The sequence below is a fragment of the Typopeltis vanoorti genome, chromosome 17 (assembly GCF_054136105.1).
Source record: "Typopeltis vanoorti isolate ZY-2024b chromosome 17, IOZ_Tvanoo_1.0, whole genome shotgun sequence".
Taxonomy (NCBI): domain Eukaryota; kingdom Metazoa; phylum Arthropoda; class Arachnida; order Uropygi; family Thelyphonidae; genus Typopeltis; species Typopeltis vanoorti.
The window spans coordinates 29,190,633-29,210,072 of record NC_143565.1 but is presented as its reverse complement, the minus strand read 5'-3'; the positions used below and the strand labels follow the sequence as shown (position 1 = coordinate 29,210,072).

Below are 19,440 nucleotides of genomic sequence, written 5' to 3'. Positions count from 1 at the left end.
TTAATTCAAGTTTAAACTTTTAAACTATAAATACAAATATGACTATGTGTGTGTGGGGGGGGATAAAATAAGGGAACAATTCTGTAATATGTATTCATAATTCTATAATATATAATAGATAATCCTTATTTTATGAGTATACTAGAAGACATTTATATTAATCCTGCCTATGATATGAAATGGAAATGGAAAAGTACGGCGAATGAATTCTCAAAGAAAGTAGAGGAAGAAATGAATGAGAGAAATATACAAGAAAATGATGATGCAAGTGAAAAATGGAAGATTCTGAAGGAGAGCATAATTACTGCTACAGAATTACATTTAGCTAAAAAAGAGGAGGAAAGAGAGAAAAGAAAGAAACCATGGATGACAGAAAATATTTTGAGGAAAATAACACAAAGAAGAACGAAATAAGTAAAGATACAAGTAAAGGTGTTTATAAAAACATTAATATGATGACAGGAAGGAGAAAGATGCTAAGGACTGGAGCAATCAAGAATGAAAGAGGTGAAATTCTGATAGAAAAAGAGAAGATATTACAGAGATGGGAAGAATATGTAAGTAAACTTTACGAAGACAGGGAAAGAGGAGAAAATCAAAGGAAAGAACATAGTGGGCAGAGACTGTGCATCATGAGGGAGGAATTGAATCTAGCAATTAAAAAGATGAAAGAAGGAAAATCCCCTGGAATAGATGGTACATAGATAGAACTTATAAGGAATATAGGTGAAAAAGGTATGGAAGTGCTATGGCAAATTATTAATGGAATTTATGAAGGACAAGAATTACCAGAGGAGTTTAGAAGATCAATTTTTATCCCCATTCCAAAAAAGACGGGAGTTTTAGACTGTAACAATTTTAGAACAATAAGTCTTATAACTCACACAGCAAAAATTCTGGTGCAAATAATTTTAGAGAGAATTAGGAATAAAATAGAAAAAAATGAACGAGGAACAGTTTGGATTCAGAACCAACAGAGGAACTAGAGAGGCTATAACTTGTCTAAGAATTATTGGGGAGAAAACACTAAACCATGGTGGAAAGTTGTTTTTGGGATTTCTAGATTTTGAAAAGGCATTTGATACAGTGAAACATGAAAGGCTTTTTGACATTCTAGAAAATACTGATATTGACTCTTATGATTTGGAAATTTTAAAGAGATTATATTGGTCACAAATAGCGTCAGTGTGTGTAAATGGAGAGGAAACAGGAGAATTCCCGGTGGAGAGAGAGAGGAGTCAGACAAGGATGCAAGTTATCACCATTATCGTTTAACTTTTATAGTGAACAAATGTTTAGAGAGGCACTTGAGGATGTAGAATTAGGAATAAAAATAAACAGAAGAATCATTAATAACTTAAGATATGCAGATGATAATAGTGATGGCAGAAAGTGAAAATGGGTTACAACAAATTATTCAAAGAATTGAAAACTCTTGTAAAGAGTATGGACTAAGAATTAACACAAAAAAGACCAAGATAATGATAATGGGTAGAAAAATAGGAGATAATGTAAAAATAAGATGTGGAGGAAAGATTTTAGAAGAAGTGGAAAGATTTCAATATTTAGGTAGCTGGATCTCAGAGAAAGGAACTTCAGAGTTGGACGTTAGAAATAGAATAGGCAAAGCTAAATCAGCATTTATGGAAATGAAGAGAATTTTAATAAACAAGAATAAAATAGGCATTAGAATTAGAATAGTTAAAGCAACAGTTTGGAGTATTGCAAGTTATGGAAGTGAGTCATGGACACTAAGAAAGAGAGATATGGAAAGAATTAATGCATTGGAAATGTGGTGTTATAGAAAGATGGAAAAGATTAGCTATACAGAAAGAATATCAAATCAAGAAGTTTTAAGATGAGTTGGGATGGAAAGAACACTATTAAAGAATATTATGCAAAGAAAGACTAGATTTGCAGGACATCTTCTGAGAGGTTCTTCGGGACACCTGACAAGAACTATATTGGGGATCAATATTACAAGGGAAAGTTGAGGGGAAGAGAAGACGTGGAAGACCAACTAGAGAGTGGTTTAATGACATCGTGGAATGGACTGGTTTAAGAATGATGGAAGCGACAGACAGAGAGAAATGGAGAAGAGCTGTTTATCTGCTGCCACCCTCTTGCTAGAGGATGCTACTGGACGACGATGACGATGATATGAAACCAAGCATGGAACTTTACATACCTGGCAATGACATTCATATGCTACCTAAAAGCATTCACAAATATCCATGCTCATGGTGAGATTCCAACCTGCAGCCTGTTTGTTGATCAGAGTGATTACATTATCTCCTCAGCTAACATGGCTAGAGAATGTACTTTAATAGAATTCACAGAACTTTTAGTAGCATATTAAAAGTATTATGATTTTCTTAAAATATTAATTCCACACATGAAATTTAACCACATGTGTAAGCAAGTGGAATGGTTGTCCAAGAGCACAGAAGTTGATTGAATGAAAGAGATGGATAATAAGTTAGCTCAGTAGGGTTTTAAGGGTGCTTCTTTTATGAACAGATGCTGTTTGTTTGTATTTGTACTGGCTTAAAGGAAAGTCAAGGAATGACTTTTGTTAGTTCAGCAAGGGAAATTACCTTAAAAAAAGCACAAAAACAGAAACAGAACAGCAAAAGAAAGTGATTAGAATGAATCTGCAAGAGAGAGAGAGAGAGAGAAGTTGTCTGTTAACTTTATCCTCTTCCAGATAGCATTAAGCATTTTCAGAGTAGTTTTTGGTGCATTGCATCAAATGTAAAAATTGTATTCTAAAATTCTGTGAATTATTTGTTTTTTATGTGACTGACACCTATGAAAGGTTGTAAACTTATAATATATTAGAATCATGGGTGGGAATAAGGATTTTTTTTCCTTTCTATTTTTATTAATTATATATATATATATGTGTGTGTGTTGTATTTTGATATGATTTTCATATAATCTGGAAACCCTGTTCTAGAAATCTAACATGGATATTTCATGGTATTTCAGGTCTCTGATAAGTAGAGTACAAGAAAACCTCGCTTAATGCAATTAATTAATCCATTAGCTAATGTGCGCTAAGCAAAATTGTGTTAAGCGAATACCATAAACAATAGGAATAATTATAATTTAGCATAAATTTGGAAATAAAATGACAGTATAAGCTATATTAGAGCATAAAATCATCAAAGTTAATAAATATCAATTGCTTAAATTTTTATTTAATGTCTAAACATTTGATTGAGCTACTTTTTTTACAAAAAAATTAAGTAAAGATGTTTGAATCCTGCTTGACTTGTAATTTGCGATAGCTGACATTTGCTTTATAAAGGTTTAATGAACTGGATAATGAAGATGTGAGAAACTTGCTCAACACCCCAGAACATTTAAACGATAATGATACCCTCAACTAGGAGAACAGTGTGCATATAAAGAACATGATGATAAGGGGTGCGAACAAGAAGGGGAATTATGACTAAGAGGCTAACTGCAAAAGCTTTGGGCTTTGAAGCTTCGTTCCATATCAGGATCAGCATCACACAAAATTTCTTTAGCATACTCGATGTGATTGAAAACTAGCTCAAGTTCTTTTGCAGTTAGCCTCTTAGTCATAATTCTCTTCTTGTTCACGCCCCTTATCTTCTTCTTCTTCAGTTAGAAGGGACCAATCGTTCAATGGTGTTGGCACATTCTCCCTCGATGAGTCTTTGGACTCCCTGGAGGTGTCACATAATAATAATAATAATATGCACTCTGTTCTCCTAGTTGAAGGAGATCATTATTGCTTAAATGTTCTGGGGAGTCAAGCAAGTTTCTCACATCTTCATTATTCAGTTCATTAAATCCAAGTTCTTTTCCCATTGTGCTCATTTCTTCAATAATGTTAGATCTTGGATTTTGCACACAATAAACTAACATAGGCTTGAGTTTAAAACTTACGCATTGCCTCATAATAAAAACATAAAAATAAAAAATGATCTTTAGATATTATGTATCCTGGTTGAGATAAGTTTTTGTTGGCATAAGCTTCCAAAAGAGACCAGTTTCGTCGACATTGAATATTTGCCAATCGTCATAATCACCCTCCTAAATTATCCTTTGCAATTCTTCAGGAAACTTGGCCACAGAATCTTTATCAGCACTAGCAGATTCCCCAGTTATTCTTACATTATGCAGTCCAGCTAGATTTTTAAAATGGTCAGACCATCCTAAACTAGCAGTAAATCTTTCACATTCCTCTTGAAATTTCTTGTATTATTCTGTTTTGGTTATAATCCTCAATCCAGAGTGATAGGAGACGTTCCATCTCGATCATTAAATGGCTTCTATTTCAGGTGATCTGCATGCTTAAAGAAGCAGTAGCAACTTTTCATTTGTATTCATTATATTGTTCATTGTATTCTTTGCTCTTATTTAATACAGTCCAAACTGTACACTCACTGTATCCTAGGTCTCGCACAAGCATTTATTATTAGCACCACTTTCATGTTTCTTAATGACTTCCAGCTTTTCCTCTTGCTGCAGCTAGGTGACAAAAAATTTCGCATATGTAAAAAATTTGCATTAACTGATTAATTACTTGCTTAAAGCGGGAAGTAGTATCATTTCACTCAATTGCTCATATTGAATTTGCATTAAGAGCGAGGTTTTCCTGTAATTGTCTCACACTGAACATCTACCATCTAAAGATATTTGCAAAAACATCCGTTCCTGAGGCAGACTTCTAAATCTCTAAACGTGTTGTTTAGAGAGCTGATATGCTAGCCTCTTATTTAACTGGCCCAGTGAATTTGGGACATTTCCTATAATGTTAGTAGTTGTATAGGTAGAAGTAATAGCTTGGGGAAGGGGGGAAGACTTATTACGAGAGGCCCAACTCTCACATGCACAGCTCATCATATCTTGTCTTTTCTTAAATGCATTCACTGTCTCTCCATTCAACACTTTCAGGCAATTCATTCCAATCACCCACCACTCTCCATGCAAAAAATCTACTTCTCATCCACTTGCTCACACCCTCGTTATACAGCTTGCATGGATGGCCTCTTGTTCTCCCCCTGTCTCCAGCCATTCTGTGAAAAATGTGATGCCTTTGTGCACAGTTTCATCATTATCCACCCTAAAAGCTCAGCATTATTCCTTCATTAGGTAAGCATGCTTGCTCCCTCCTCAGTGAAGAAGAGGAGATTCAAAGATCTAAAGCTTCTTCTCACAACCTTTCAGAAGAATTTTTATCATAAACAGACTATTAATGAGCTGCTCTTTAATCCATCTGTTCACCATGTGGAAGATAATGATGCTAAAGTTTTATATCCCTTTCATATATCAGCTCTGTTTCATCAAAGTTAGCTAAAATTCTCAAAAAATATAAAATCTGCACTTGTTTCACTCCTCTAACCATTCATTGCTTATTGGTACAGCTAAACCTAAACATGACAGCTTAAAGTATCCAGGAGTTTATTACCTTTTAATGTACCTGCAATGTGCCTCTCTATTTTGGTCCAGTGGAGAATCCCATTGAGCTGCATGTGGAGGAGCATGTGAGATATATCACATATGGCAGAACTAGAGCCACTGCTCTATCTAATCACGTTCTTAATTCTGCTAACCTTGATGATGAAAATTCTGTCATTCCAGATCCCAGTGATCTGGAACAAATTGGAAAACATTTTTAGATGCTTTGATGAGCTTGAGAGAAGAATTATTAAATTGACAGAAATTGTCCTAAGTCTGGTCCATCTTAATAGTAACCTATTAAGATGGACCAGATATCAGCTCTGTTTCATCAAAGTTAGCTAAAATTCTCAAAAAATATAAAATCTGCACTTGTTTCACTCCTCTAACCATTCATTGCTTATTGGTACAGCTAAACCTAAACATGACAGCTTAAAGTATCCAGGAGTTTATTACCTTTTAATGTACCTGCAATGTGCCTCTCTATTTTGGTCCAGTGGAGAATCCCATTGAGCTGCATGTGGAGGAGCATGTGAGATATATCACATATGGCAGAACTAGAGCCACTGCTCTATCTAATCACGTTCTTAATTCTGCTAACCTTGATGATGAAAATTCTGTCATTCCAGATCCCAGTGATCTGGAACAAATTGGAAAACATTTTTAGATGCTTTGATGAGCTTGAGAGAAGAATTATTAAATTGACAGAAATTGTCCTAAGTCTGGTCCATCTTAATAGTAACCTAAACTATAACCTCTCTGATTGTTACTTCTCAGCTATCCAACTTTGCTGTATGTGAAATCATCCCAGTATAAACATTCTCACCAATACTATTGTATCCAGAATGCCTTCAAATGTCAGCAGTCTATTTGCAACTTAATTCATAACTATTGTTCTCTTGTAATGTATAAATTTTTATTTATCTTTTTGTATTATGCACCCAATGAAGGCAAAACTAGTTGTGCATTCATATAATAAATAGTTTTATTGTAATTTCTCGGCTTTTAGTCATTTAAGTTTTTTCTATTTTATATATATATAAAAGAATCATAAGAAGAATATTGTAAGTGTGATGATAAAGTATGATGAGAATTGATTTGAATAACCACTGTCTTTTCTTGCAATAAGTGGTAGTTTTTTGCTGTTTTGTTTTTATGAATTACCTTCTCTTGTTTACTACATTCATGTTTGATGTCCTCCAGAATACCTTCAAATGTCAGCAGTTCATTTGGAACATAATTTGTAGCTACTGTTCTCACGTAATGTATATTTTCTTTATTTCTCTTTTCATGTTATGCACCTGTTGAAGACAAAGTACTGAACAAAACTAATTGCATCAATAAGGAGTGATTAATGCTAATACTCTTTATCACGTCCTTCAATTGATAACTAGATACATAAATTATCTCCCATATAAATATATCATCAATCTTGATTTTCTCTTTGGTGGGATATATAAGAAAACTATGATAGTATTAGATAATTAAGTTTACATTATTACTGGCTTCATATCAGCAATTTTCTTCCAAATTAATCTATTATTTATCAAGATTCTCCTAAATTGCCACTAAACATCCAAAAGAAAACCAAGTTAAGTAGACTAATCTTTTTTTTCCTGATATTCAAAACTAGTTTTACCAACCTTTCCTCTTTCATTCTCTTTAAGTGACCATACTACTTTGGATTAGTTTTCACACATTCTTGAATTCTAACAACATTTACTTCTTTCCTGATATCTTCAGTTAAGGAGGAACTGAAAAGCACTCTTCTACTCTCTCATACCAGTACATTAGGTCCTGATAACATTGATTATGAAATGATAAAACATCTTCCATCATCTATAGATCTCTTTCTCTTACTATAAAAACAGAATACTTAGAGGAAGAGTTTCCGGATTTTTAGCATAAGTCAGTTATCATTGACAATCCCAACACTGTCATTGCCAATGTTGAACAATGTAGACATTGTTCAACATTGGACTATTTAGTTTATTTAGAAACATTTATTAGAAATGCATTCCTGAAACGAGAACATCTTGTTTCAGTATTCTTTGACATGGAAAAGTCTTATGACACAGCCTGGAAATATGGCATATTAAAAGACCTCTATAACCTAGATCTCAGAGAACCTTCGTGTATTTATTAGACTTTCTGTCTAGCCAAGTCCTCCAAGTCTGAGTGGGAAGTATGCTCTCTTTCTCGGCTATGTTATCAAGAACCCGAAGGTTCTGTCTAAAGTTAATTCAGCCACTGAACAGTATCCTTCCACTCTAGGAAATGATCTATATATTGATGATTTTGCTATTTACTTCCATTTTTGTAACATGAAGATAATTGAAAGACAACTTCAACAATCAGTTGATCATGCCATTTCATGGATTCTTAGTAATGAGTTCAGGTTGTCAGCATAAAAAAAGAGTGGCTGTATGCACTTCTTCCCAAAATGCACTCTTTACCCAGATCATGTGTTAAGAATCAAACAAAGCACTGTTCTAGTAGTAGCAGAAGCCATGTTCTTAGGACTCATCTTTGATGTTAAGCTCACATTTCTTGAACGTATTCGTCAACTTAGGGAAAGTTGCAAGAGAGTATCTATATCCTCTACAGAATGGGATGTGGATTGATCTTCATTGTTTCCCCTTTATCTTGCACATTCATTCAAAGCTTGATTATGGGTCCCAGATGTATAATTCTTCAAGGCAGAGTAGCCTGTGATGGTTGGATCCTATCTTCAGGGAAAATGGATATCTACTGGTGCTTTTTTTGCACATCGCCCATTCAGAGTCATCAAGGTGAATAATGAACCTGTTCTATCAGTCAGATCGAAACATTTGTCTCTTAACTATGCCTGAAAAATATAGTCTCTTCCTTAGCATCCTACATAGACTAGTATCTTTTCTCTGCTTTGGGAGGCCTCAATATCACAGACATCAGACATCGACATGTCTCCTTTTGGTATGTATATTAGTGAGATTATGCAAGCTTTTTGCATGAATCTTGATAACATTACATGCATAGAATATAACAGCATTTCTCCATGGCTAGTTTGCACTCATTATAGAGTAATGTTACTGTATTTATAGAGTAATATTACTGAGAACTGTTACTGTATTTCCTGACTTTATCATACTTGATTGCAGTAATTATACAGGCAGAGCTGCATGCAATTCAGCTTGCACTTGTGCACATAAAAGAAAACTGCTACCAAAAGTGTATAATTTATACAGACATGAGAGCAGTATTCACTGGTTGGCTGAATTTGTTATTTGTATATGGTTAGGAGCTGTTTGAAGTTAAAGTAATGCCTCTAGTGAAAGTGAAAACCAAATTTTTGGATGTAGAAGAGGCAATATTTGTAATATGTTTGTGTCAAGAGAGATTTGAGGTTAGAGTTATCCCAAGAGGGTAAATTTGATATTGAATAGAGATTTGGTATTGTCAAAGGTGAGACTGGAAGAAGGGTTCTTGTTTGTGGGAAAAAATACAGAGCTGTGTTTTGCTAGCATTGAAATTGACAATGTTATTCAAACCCCATTGATAAATGTTTTGAAGATCAGAATTTAAGGTAATAGAGGTTAAAGTTCTGCAGGTTGTGGTGATTTGTGCTTTTGCAAGGTTTGTCAAATGAAAAAGAAGGAGTGCAGTATGTTTTGTCATCAGCAAAACTGTATATTGGCATGGCGGTCAGCTGGATCAGGTCATTTATATGCAGAAGGAAGAGGATGGCCAAAAAAACAGAACCTTGTAGAACCGCAGCATTAGTTGTATTAGAAGATAAGGAGCCATCCATCATTGTTCGAAGTAAGCATCTGGTCAGAAAGCTGGCTACTCAATTGTGGACGTCAGCGGGGCAGACCAAATGATGGGAGTTTACTTAATTGACCTTTGCTCCAAACTTGGTCAAAAATTTTGGAGATATCAAAAGCAATCGTTTTTGATATCTGCAAGCTTTTCCATGTCTGTCCAAAGATGGGTGACATAGCTTAGTAGATCCGTATTAATGGGCGGTGGCTTAATCCATACTGTCGGTCATTTGTTATGTGAGCCTTCAAGATAGCATAAGATTTGGGCGTTGATCGTTCTTTCCATTACTTTAGAAAGAATTAATATGAAAGAAATTGGATAGTAGTTTGAAAGTAAAGAGTTGTCACCCTTCTTAGGAATAGGTTGTATGTAGGCTAATTTCTAGACTGCAGGATAGACATTGCAATAAGAATGTAAATAGGTGGCTGGGCTGTCACGGCACATTGGGGCTTTCCCTCGGTGGTGGATGAGGGGGATGGTCGGTGGCACTACTTTGTAGGCCTCCCGGCTAGGTCCATGGGACCCGCTAACCAACGACAGCTGCGGTCCTCCATTCATATTGGGAGTTGGATAGTTCTGGAGGCCCATTCCGTAAAAATTGCCGCTATGTAAAGCATCATATCTACACAGAAAAGAATTAAAGCCTGGGTAGTCTCAATATGCCCGGAGCGGTGGTGTCAGGGTGATATAGCAGGCCCTGCTGTATCGTCAGTCCATGACTGCTATAAAGAAACGAAACGCAGAAATTGCTTGAATAGTGCTACTTGGAATGTAAGAGGATTGAATAAATGCGGTAAGTTGGCTAATGTGATGAGAGAGATTGATTATTAGTAAGAGTGAAACTTTTTGGAAAGGATCATCAGATTTTGAGTCGAAACTTCCAAATGGCAAGATATATAAAATATATACGTCAGGCGGTGAAATATCAAGAAGAGGTGTAGTGTTTATTGTAGAGAAGAAAACTAATAAAAACATTATCCATATAATCAAAAAAAGCAATTCTAGTGAAATCTAAACCTAGAGATATGCTGATCATTCTAGTATATGCTCCTACAGAACAGAATGAGAAGCAGAAATAGATATCATGTATGATGAAATAGAAGGGTGTATAAAGGAAGCTGGAGACAAGAAAGATCGAGTTATTTGTACTATGGGTGACTGGAACACAAAAGTTAGATCAGAGAGAACATCTACAAACGTGGGTCCATTTGGACTAGGAATTTGGAATGATAGAGGACAAAAGCTGATTGATTTCTGTAACAAGCATAGTCTCATCATAACTAACACTTATTTTGAGCAAAAACCAACAGCACGTTACACATGGGAAAGTCCGGATGGAAGATACAAAAATCAATTAGACTATATTGTAGTCAGTAAATGTTACTTCAATAGAATACGGAACTCAAAGGTGATGCCAAGTTCTGACTGTGGATCTGATCATAGACTGGTCTTAATGAAGATGAATATTCGCCTGAAAACAATAACATTTAAAGGAAATCAACCCCTAAAATGGGATCTGCAAATGGTATAAAATCCAATAATAAAATCAATTCAATGAAAATATTTCAGAACTGCTGCTGTCTGCACAGTTGCAAAATGAAAATGAACCCTCTCAGTGGAATAGACTACAAGCAGCTATCATAACATCTGCTGAAAACCACATCAATGAACAAGAAGAAAGAAAGAAAAAAAAAACAAGGTTAAGATATAAAACTTTGGATAAAAGAATCAAACAGTTATGTAAAAGTGAAAGAAAACTGGATAAATAGGCAGTGCACTGAGATAGAAGAATTACAAAATAGGAACAAAACCAGAGAAGCCTTCCTGAAAGTGAAAGAACTTAATGGAAAAGCAAAACGTACACAGTCTAATAACATCAAGGACAAGATGGAAACATACTCATTGATAAAGAAAAGATAAATGGAAGATGGGTGGAGTACTTATTAGACCTCCATGATGATGATAATGGTAACATGTTAGATGATTTATGACACCTTCAGTTAAACGTAACAACAGATATCACTCTACTCACAAGAAAGGAAGTAGAACACGCAATCAAGAAACTTCCTAATAATAAATCCCCTGGGTGTGATAATATTCCAGCTGAGCTGTTGAAAGCTTTGACTGGCAATAATAACAACTATTTAGTGGAATCCATTCAGTATTAAACAATACAATTACCTGAAGTTTTTACTGCATCTATCTGCATACCAATTCCAAAGAAACATAATGCACAAAATTGCGAGGATTACAGAACTGTGAGCCTAATATCCCATGCATCTAAAATTATTTTCACCATTGTTAACAAACAAATCGAAAGAGCCATAAGCGATGAATTGAGTGAACAACAGAAAGGCTTCAGAAGAGGAATGGGAACCATTAATGCTATCCTGGAACTAAAAATACTAATAGAAAGATCACTTGAAAGAAATAGGAACATTTACATATGCTTCATAGACTTTCAGAAGGCTTTTGATCGGGTAAAACATAATAAAATGTTCAATATATTAGCTAAATTAGACATAGAAGATCATGTACTTAAGATTATAAAAATGATTTACACCAAACAGAAAATGCAGCTTTTTAACAATGAGACTTCTGTAGTAAAAATAAAAAGAGGAATTAGACAAGGTTGTATCCTTTTACTAAATCTATTTAATATCTATAGTGAGACAGTGATGAAAAAGATCGAAACACAAAATAGGAATTAGTATGAATAGTATAAAATACAACAATCTTAGATATGCTGATACCATTCTAAATAGCAGAAAACAGAAACAAATTAATCAAATTACTGCAGCTACTAATTGAAGAAGGTAAAGAATTTGGATTAGATATAAATGCAAAAAAGACCAAATTTATGAAAATCGCAAAAAGAAAGAAGATCCGAGTCAGAAATATTCATAAATGATATGAAAATTGAACATACAACAGAATACAAATATTTAGGCACGTTCTTTACTCTATATGGAAAGCAAGATAAAGAAATAAAAATAAGAACAGCTATAGCTAAAGATGCATTCTGGAAAAATAAAGATCTGCTCAGAAGTTCTGTGTATATCGAGACAAAGAAAAGAATGATAAGAACATTAGTGTGGCCAATTTTCACATATGGAAGTGAGACCTGGATATTCAAGAAGAGAGTAAGGCAAAGATAATGGGCCTTTGAAATGTGGTGCTATAGGAGAGCTCTGAAAATCTCATGGACAGAACACGTGACAAATACAGATGTCTTACAGAGAATGATAACACAGAGATCTTTATTACAGGAAATGATCCAGAGAAAGATGAGATTGGCAGGACATATACTGAGAGGTTCAGCAGGACAGAGGATACTAATAGTTTTAGAAGGAAAAATTATGAGAAAAGGATGAAGAAGCAAAAAAACAAAGGATGCACACCATATGGTGACCTTCTCACTGCGAACAGATTTCTCTTGGACAAAGTCAGGTCTTGAGAAACCAAGAAATGTATGTTCGTCTGTTTACATGACTGCTTAGATGGAAATGCACTTCATCTAAGAACCAGACATTAATAGAGGAAGAATGGATCGTCGTAGACATTGACCAGCATGTGTGCACAGTTCCCGCTGTGCCCATGTAATCTGTTGCTGTTAAACACTGACCACCCTGAATGACATACGAAAAGGTACATCATTCAGATGGGATGACTCCTTAAGGATTTTCTCTAGTGACCGCCTTAGTATTCCAAGTTTTATTGCTTTTCAGTGTTGACTGCATTTTGGAGACCGTAACACTTGCTCCTGCTCATACCCATGATTCTCATTTGCTGCAATGCCCATTGCATTGCGGCAGAACACTTCTGGTGGATTTTAGAAATAGTGTCTTTGTGGATCTACAAAGGCATCTGTTAAGAGAAAAGCTGTTCAAAATGCTTCTATTATATGGTGCTAATGGGACATTATATTGAACATTGCATGGTCTATATTTGAGTTGTAAATCATCAGAAAGTATTGGAGGAAATACAGGAAGATGGTTTACTAATTTGGTATAAATGTTTGGATGTTGATTATTATCCCTCATGTTGTTTAGTTGAAAAACAGATATCTAAAGCAAATAATTAACTAACTACATTTATTTAGCTAATTAGATTAATGTCAATATTTCATTATATCAGTAGTTACCAAGGCATCTTCATGAGCACACTTACATACAGACACTAGTAGAAAGGCAAACATAAACTGATTGTAAAAGGTAAGCTCCTACAGTCCTGACTAGCATTTTCTATGGGTACAGTGGTGGATCCTTGCTGAAGGTCTTGTCTCAAAATGATTGTCTTCCAAATTTTTGCAATGTGATTCAGTCAACTTTTTTTAAGTTTGGGGAATGTTGTAGATTTTAGAAATAGTGTCTCTCTCTCTCTACGTTGGAACTTCTTGATTAAGGTAATGATGACACTAATGCTTGGGGCACACCAGAAACAAAAAACAAACTGCTCACGAACATGTCATAGGCTTGGATCATTTGCTTCACCACTCTGTATGAATGAAAATAATGCTCGACAATATATGTCTTCCAATGTCAACAACATTGCTACAACTAAATGTAATGGTGTAGACTTTACATGTGCTCTTCTGTTAATGTGCATGTAATTGAATGTCATATCTTATAGCTTGTGCACTGAAGGAAATGTTGAAGTTCAGCTCTTTTTGTGCTCACTATAGTTTCGGTGTGAGGAAATGTGGAGAAAAGAACAATGCTAATGTATATATATATGTGCTGGTTTTCTGTTCAGTACATGAACTAATCATTATTAACATAAAGATGTACAACTTTGTTTCAATAATGGAATGCTGCGAGTTGGCATAATCAAAAGAAATATGAAAATGGAGGAAAATTCACATAAAAAAACTTATTTAATGTAAAATTTTTTACCTATAGGCATCTTCAGTACATGATCATTGAACAGAAGTTAACCAATAACAGGCAATTCTAAAAAGCTCCACCTAAGTAGCTGCTGGAAGATATCTAAATATGTCAATAATTACTGTATTTTCCGGTGTATAAGATGCACTTTTTTGCCTTAAAAAATTCATCTTAAAAATGGGGTGTGTCTTATATAATGAAGGTAAAGATTGTTTCCTCTTTTCAAAGTCATACACACTCCATTTTATGTTCCAAGGTCTTTGTAGGCGGTTAATGATGCATGACCTTCACGTGACTTCTAGCACGTCATTGGCTAAGAACGGGGAGTCCCCTATTCAAGTTTCATAATATCTTATCTGAGTAATCAGTTGCCGATGTTTATTAGTATTGAGTTGACGTGTTGAGATATTTTGTGTTCAGTTTGATATTTCCCCATAGATTTTAGTGATGGAAAAAAACAGGTGACATTCATATACTTCAAGTTACAAATTGCAGGTTGTAAAACATGCGGAAGAACATGGGAATAAGGAAGCTGAAAGACATTTTGGACCTCTGTCTACAAAATAAATTATTAGAACTTAGAAATGATTAGAAGAAAAATGAAAAGATAATGAATGCTGGTGTACATCAGCTAACACCAAAGGGTACCCTGAAACGGCCATCAATCTCTCAAGTGTGCGAGTGGGTTAAGACATCTTGGTCGAAAATGAATCAACAAACTATTGTTAAATCTTTCTTGAAATGTGGAATTAGCAACTCCCTTAATGGAAGTGAAGATCATTTCTTATATGAAGATGATGAAGAACAGGAGGAAGAAAGAGAAGAAATTAATGATGATAGAGAAGAGTCAGATGACAGTGACATGGGTGTTGCAGGTTTCTGAAAGGTCAGTTTACTATTAAAAATTACCTATTATTTTATCCATTTTTTTAAAAATCATACTTTAAAGTTTAGGTTTTTCCCAGAAAATTGTATTAAATTTCTTGGGTGCGTCTTATTCACTGGAAAATACGGTATATGTACACATTGGTAAAGTTAGAAAGATTAGCTGCTTTAAAAAGTACTATCTGTGGTACACAGACTATCAGATCTATTTAAGTAAACAGATATGATATGTTGTCTGTTATTGTTTAATGGTCATTCATTCAGTGATCCTGTACTGAAAATGCTTATGACAATAAGGCAAAAATTTTACATTAAATAAGTCTTTTATATGACTTTTCCTCCATTTTTATATTTCTTTTGATGTACAAATTCATGCTGAGAGAAGACAAAAAAAGAAATAAGAAAAGTATTGGTGATGTCTTCAGATTGGTGAGATTTAGATGTTGGAGGTACCCAAGGGTATATAGAGGATTTGAAAGAGAAAGTGATGACCACTTAGTTTTGAGCAGGATAAAATTGAATATTATATTGAAAAGAAAAATGTGTGAGAAAGTTTTAAAATGAATTAAAGTCAAGCATCTTTCACAGGTGAACTGTCGATTTAAATATACAAATACTATTCAAGAAAAAAAAGTAGAGCCTGAAAAAAAGAGACTGTGGAGATTCAGTCGCAAACTCTGAAGAAAATATTCGTTGATTCATCCAGAAGATGTGGTGATGGTCTGCAAAGGATAGAAAAATCAAAACTCCATGGTGCATTCAGGAAATTAAAGACACAGTCCTGGAAAAGAAGAAAGTGTACCAAAAGTTCCTTCTAAGTAATCAGCATGTGCTCTGAGGAAAAATGTAAGAAAATGAAGCAGTGTATGAAATTAACCAGTCGAAAGTCATGAGAAGACTTTGATAAGAACATAGAAAATAAACATTAGGAAGGTGGCAAAATATTCTGGAGGCTTTTAAAAAAATCTTTGAAGTGAAGGAATGTACTGTACAATTTGAAATATTAAATGTTGCATGAAAACTGAAGAAACAGCACTTCAAGATGTCTGCAGTAATTACTTCAAAACATTGCTAAATGAAACAAGTAGTGACAGCATGGTGGTAGAAAGCATTCAAGAAGAATGCAATCATAAAAAACATGACAAAAAACAAGAACACGTGAGGTAGAAAAAGCCATAAAAAAATGAAATGTGGAAAGGCAGCTGGATTAGATGATATTTGACCAGAAATGATGAATTATGGAGTTATAAAAGTTTTACAGTAGCTACAGTTCATAATTCAGAAGACCTGGTCATATGGTTGAATTCCAGATGTGTCTTAATATTCGTATATAAAAAAGGAAAATAAAACTGAAAGCAAGAATCACGGATGGATTTTTCTCTGGAGTGTTTCTGGTGATATTTATGCAGGCTAAGAAAAATTATGGAAACAAAGCTTGGAGAATTACAAGCTAGTTTTAGACCAAATAGGAGTTGTAAGGTTGAGATCTTCACTTTAAGACAAATAGTTAGAAATCATGGGAATATAATGAGGATCTTTATTTAAGTTTTGTGGATCTACAAAGGCATCTGTTAAGAGAAAAGCTGTTCAAAATGCTTCTATTATATGGTGCTAATGGGACATTATATTGAACATTGCATGGTCTATATTTGAGTTGTAAATCATCAGAAAGTATTGGAGGAAATACAGGAAGATGGTTTACTAATTTAGTATAAATGTTTGGATGTTGATTATTATCCCTCATGTTGTTTAGTTGAAAAACAGATATCTAAAGCTAATAATTAACCAACTACATTTATTTAGCTAATTAGATTAATGTCAATATTTCATTATATCAGTAGTTACCAAGGCATCTTCATGAGCACACTTACATACAGACACTAGTAGAAAGGCAAACATAAACTGATTGTAAAAGGTAAGCTCCTACAGTCCTGACTAGCATTTTCTATGGGTACAGTGGTGGATACTTGCTGAAGGTCTTGTCTCAAAATGATTGTCTTCCAAATTTTTGCAATGTGATTCAGTCAACTTTTTTTAAGTTTGGGGAATGTTGTAGTGCTATGGTGTATTTTAGAAATAGTGTCTCTCTCTCTCTAATTTAAACCTTTCTGTAGGAGGGTGGTTTTCCCCCATTTGATTCAGTGATCTTTATCCATGGCATGGCCTGCAACCCCAGAACAGTCATAGTTTAGATGAAGGACATATTTTCTGTATTGTTCCAGATGTATATTGACAGTTCTTCCTGTTTGTCCAAAGTATTTAAGCATGCAGGAGCAAGAGATAGTGTAGATCTTAGTATGGTCCAGATGGTTGAGTAGATCTTTAGGTGAGTGGATAAGGGTAGCTGACTTTTGGTAAGGCCTAAAGGAGATCTGTATGTTATACTTTTTAATAACATATCTAATTTTTTTCTGAAATCCCTGAATATGGAGAATGGCAATGATTTTTTTTTTTTTTTTTTTTTTTTTTTTTTTTTTTTTGAGGTGTGAGGTTGGGCATTGATTTTGTTAAAGGAGAGCCATTGGCTAAAAATACAGTCCTGAGGATGGTTCTAGCTTTGTATGTGCTATGGTTTGATAGCACCATACTTCTAGGAGGGGATGCGATGATATGATAAGTGGTTTATTTGCCTTCCAGTATGGATGTATCCACTGACAGTTATTGCTTTCCTTGTCAATGGAAATGACCCTTAGTTGCTGGCTGTTGAGGTGTGTTAAAAACATTTCTAACATATCCCTGGTATGTGGTCATGGAGAGAACACATTTTCAACATTGCATAGCATAGCCATACTGGGTTTGAAGGAGTACAGCTTAGCCTATGATTTCAAAATATTCTGTGTGAAGATTGCCAAAGGGGATGGGAAGAAAAAAGTGAGATCCAATAGCTATGCCTTCAATCTGCTTGTAGGTCTTTCCCTGCAAGTTTTTTCTGACTATTTTAGTAGTCACAGTGCATGGTGAATGTGTGTGGTGCAGAATTATTCTGGGGGATAGAGAGTCTGAATGAGTTCTTTTGGTATCACACAAAAATCTGGAAGACCATCATTTGAAACCTTTAGCAAGTGTCTATCACTGCACTGATATACTAGGGCGGCTCAATCATAGGCACTGCTGAACTGCAGCACCCCCAATTTTTCTCGATATATAAATATATTTATGAATTTATTTATATTTGCTTGTAATATTTAATTTTATCATCAACAATCCTATACAATTCTCTTATTTTGTATAAATAATAATAAAAATTCATCTTGCAGCACTGTGTTTACCACAGTGTCATATTGCTATGCACGCAAGCATATGCACATCATTGTGAGATGCAAGCTATTAGCGCAATGCGGCACTGTCCGTCACGTAGCTCCTGTTGTTTATATGCAGTTTGTACGAGTAGTAGAGTGTTCATAGTGCTTATCGTGTTTACTCCGTCTCTTTAAATATTTGGACATTACAATTAAAGACATAACATTTGTTATAGTTCTTATTTTAGAACATTGTTATGATAATAGATTTTATTTTTAATTAATTTTGAATTATACTAAACTATAATGTTATCGATAATAAACAATATTTTTTCATAAAGTAAAACAAGAAGAATATATTTTATTTTAAAGTAATTTTGAATTATACCAAACTGTATAATTTTATCAATAATAAACAATATTTTTTCATGTTTAATTTTTTTTTTTAATTTTTACCATAATTTTGATATTTTATCCAAACACGTATACACTGTACTTACAGTGTGTATTACAATGTATATTTCGAAAGTTGCAGCTCCCCAATGATTTCAAGCCACAAGCTGCCACTGCTCGTATAGGGATTCAGTTAGGACTTTAGGAGTCCTAGTAGTTTACAGTCAGACTATGTTTACCTTCCTACTACTTAGTATATTCCTTATATTCCTTCCTTGTGCTTAATATATTTCTTTGTGCCCATGAAGATGCCTTGGTGATCAAGGTGAAATATTGGCTTATTAATCCTTATTAAACATTAGTGAGGTTAAGATCTCCAATTTGATATCAGGTTAAATGCGACTTTCCTTCATAATGTGATCCATATAGATGTTAAATTTAAATCAGTTTTGAGACATGGGTGCACATTATCTCCACTGCAATCATCATCTATATGGATCACATTATGAAGGAAAGTGGCATTTAACCTGATATCAAATTGGAGATATTAACCTCTGGTCTTTACTTTATACAGATGATATTATTATTATGTGGGTATTTCCATGTAGTAAGAAGACTCATTGCAGGAGACTCGTACTTATCCTTAAACTCATTCACTGTCAGATCAATCACAACCAATTCGGATAATTCATTCCAGTCATTAACCACTCTCTGAGAAAAAAAAAATCTGGTCTGCATACCATTACTAATTGTACTCTTACAGAATTTCCAGGGGTGACTCCTAGTTCTCTTTCTGT

General features: G+C 34.4%; 1 protein-coding gene across 1 annotated transcript in view; it reads left to right on the top strand.

The window, feature by feature from the left end:
* Positions 1 to 19,440, top strand: part of LOC150097249 (uncharacterized) — a 550,351-nt gene that overhangs the window by 267,269 nt on the left and 263,642 nt on the right. The window lies entirely within an intron of this gene.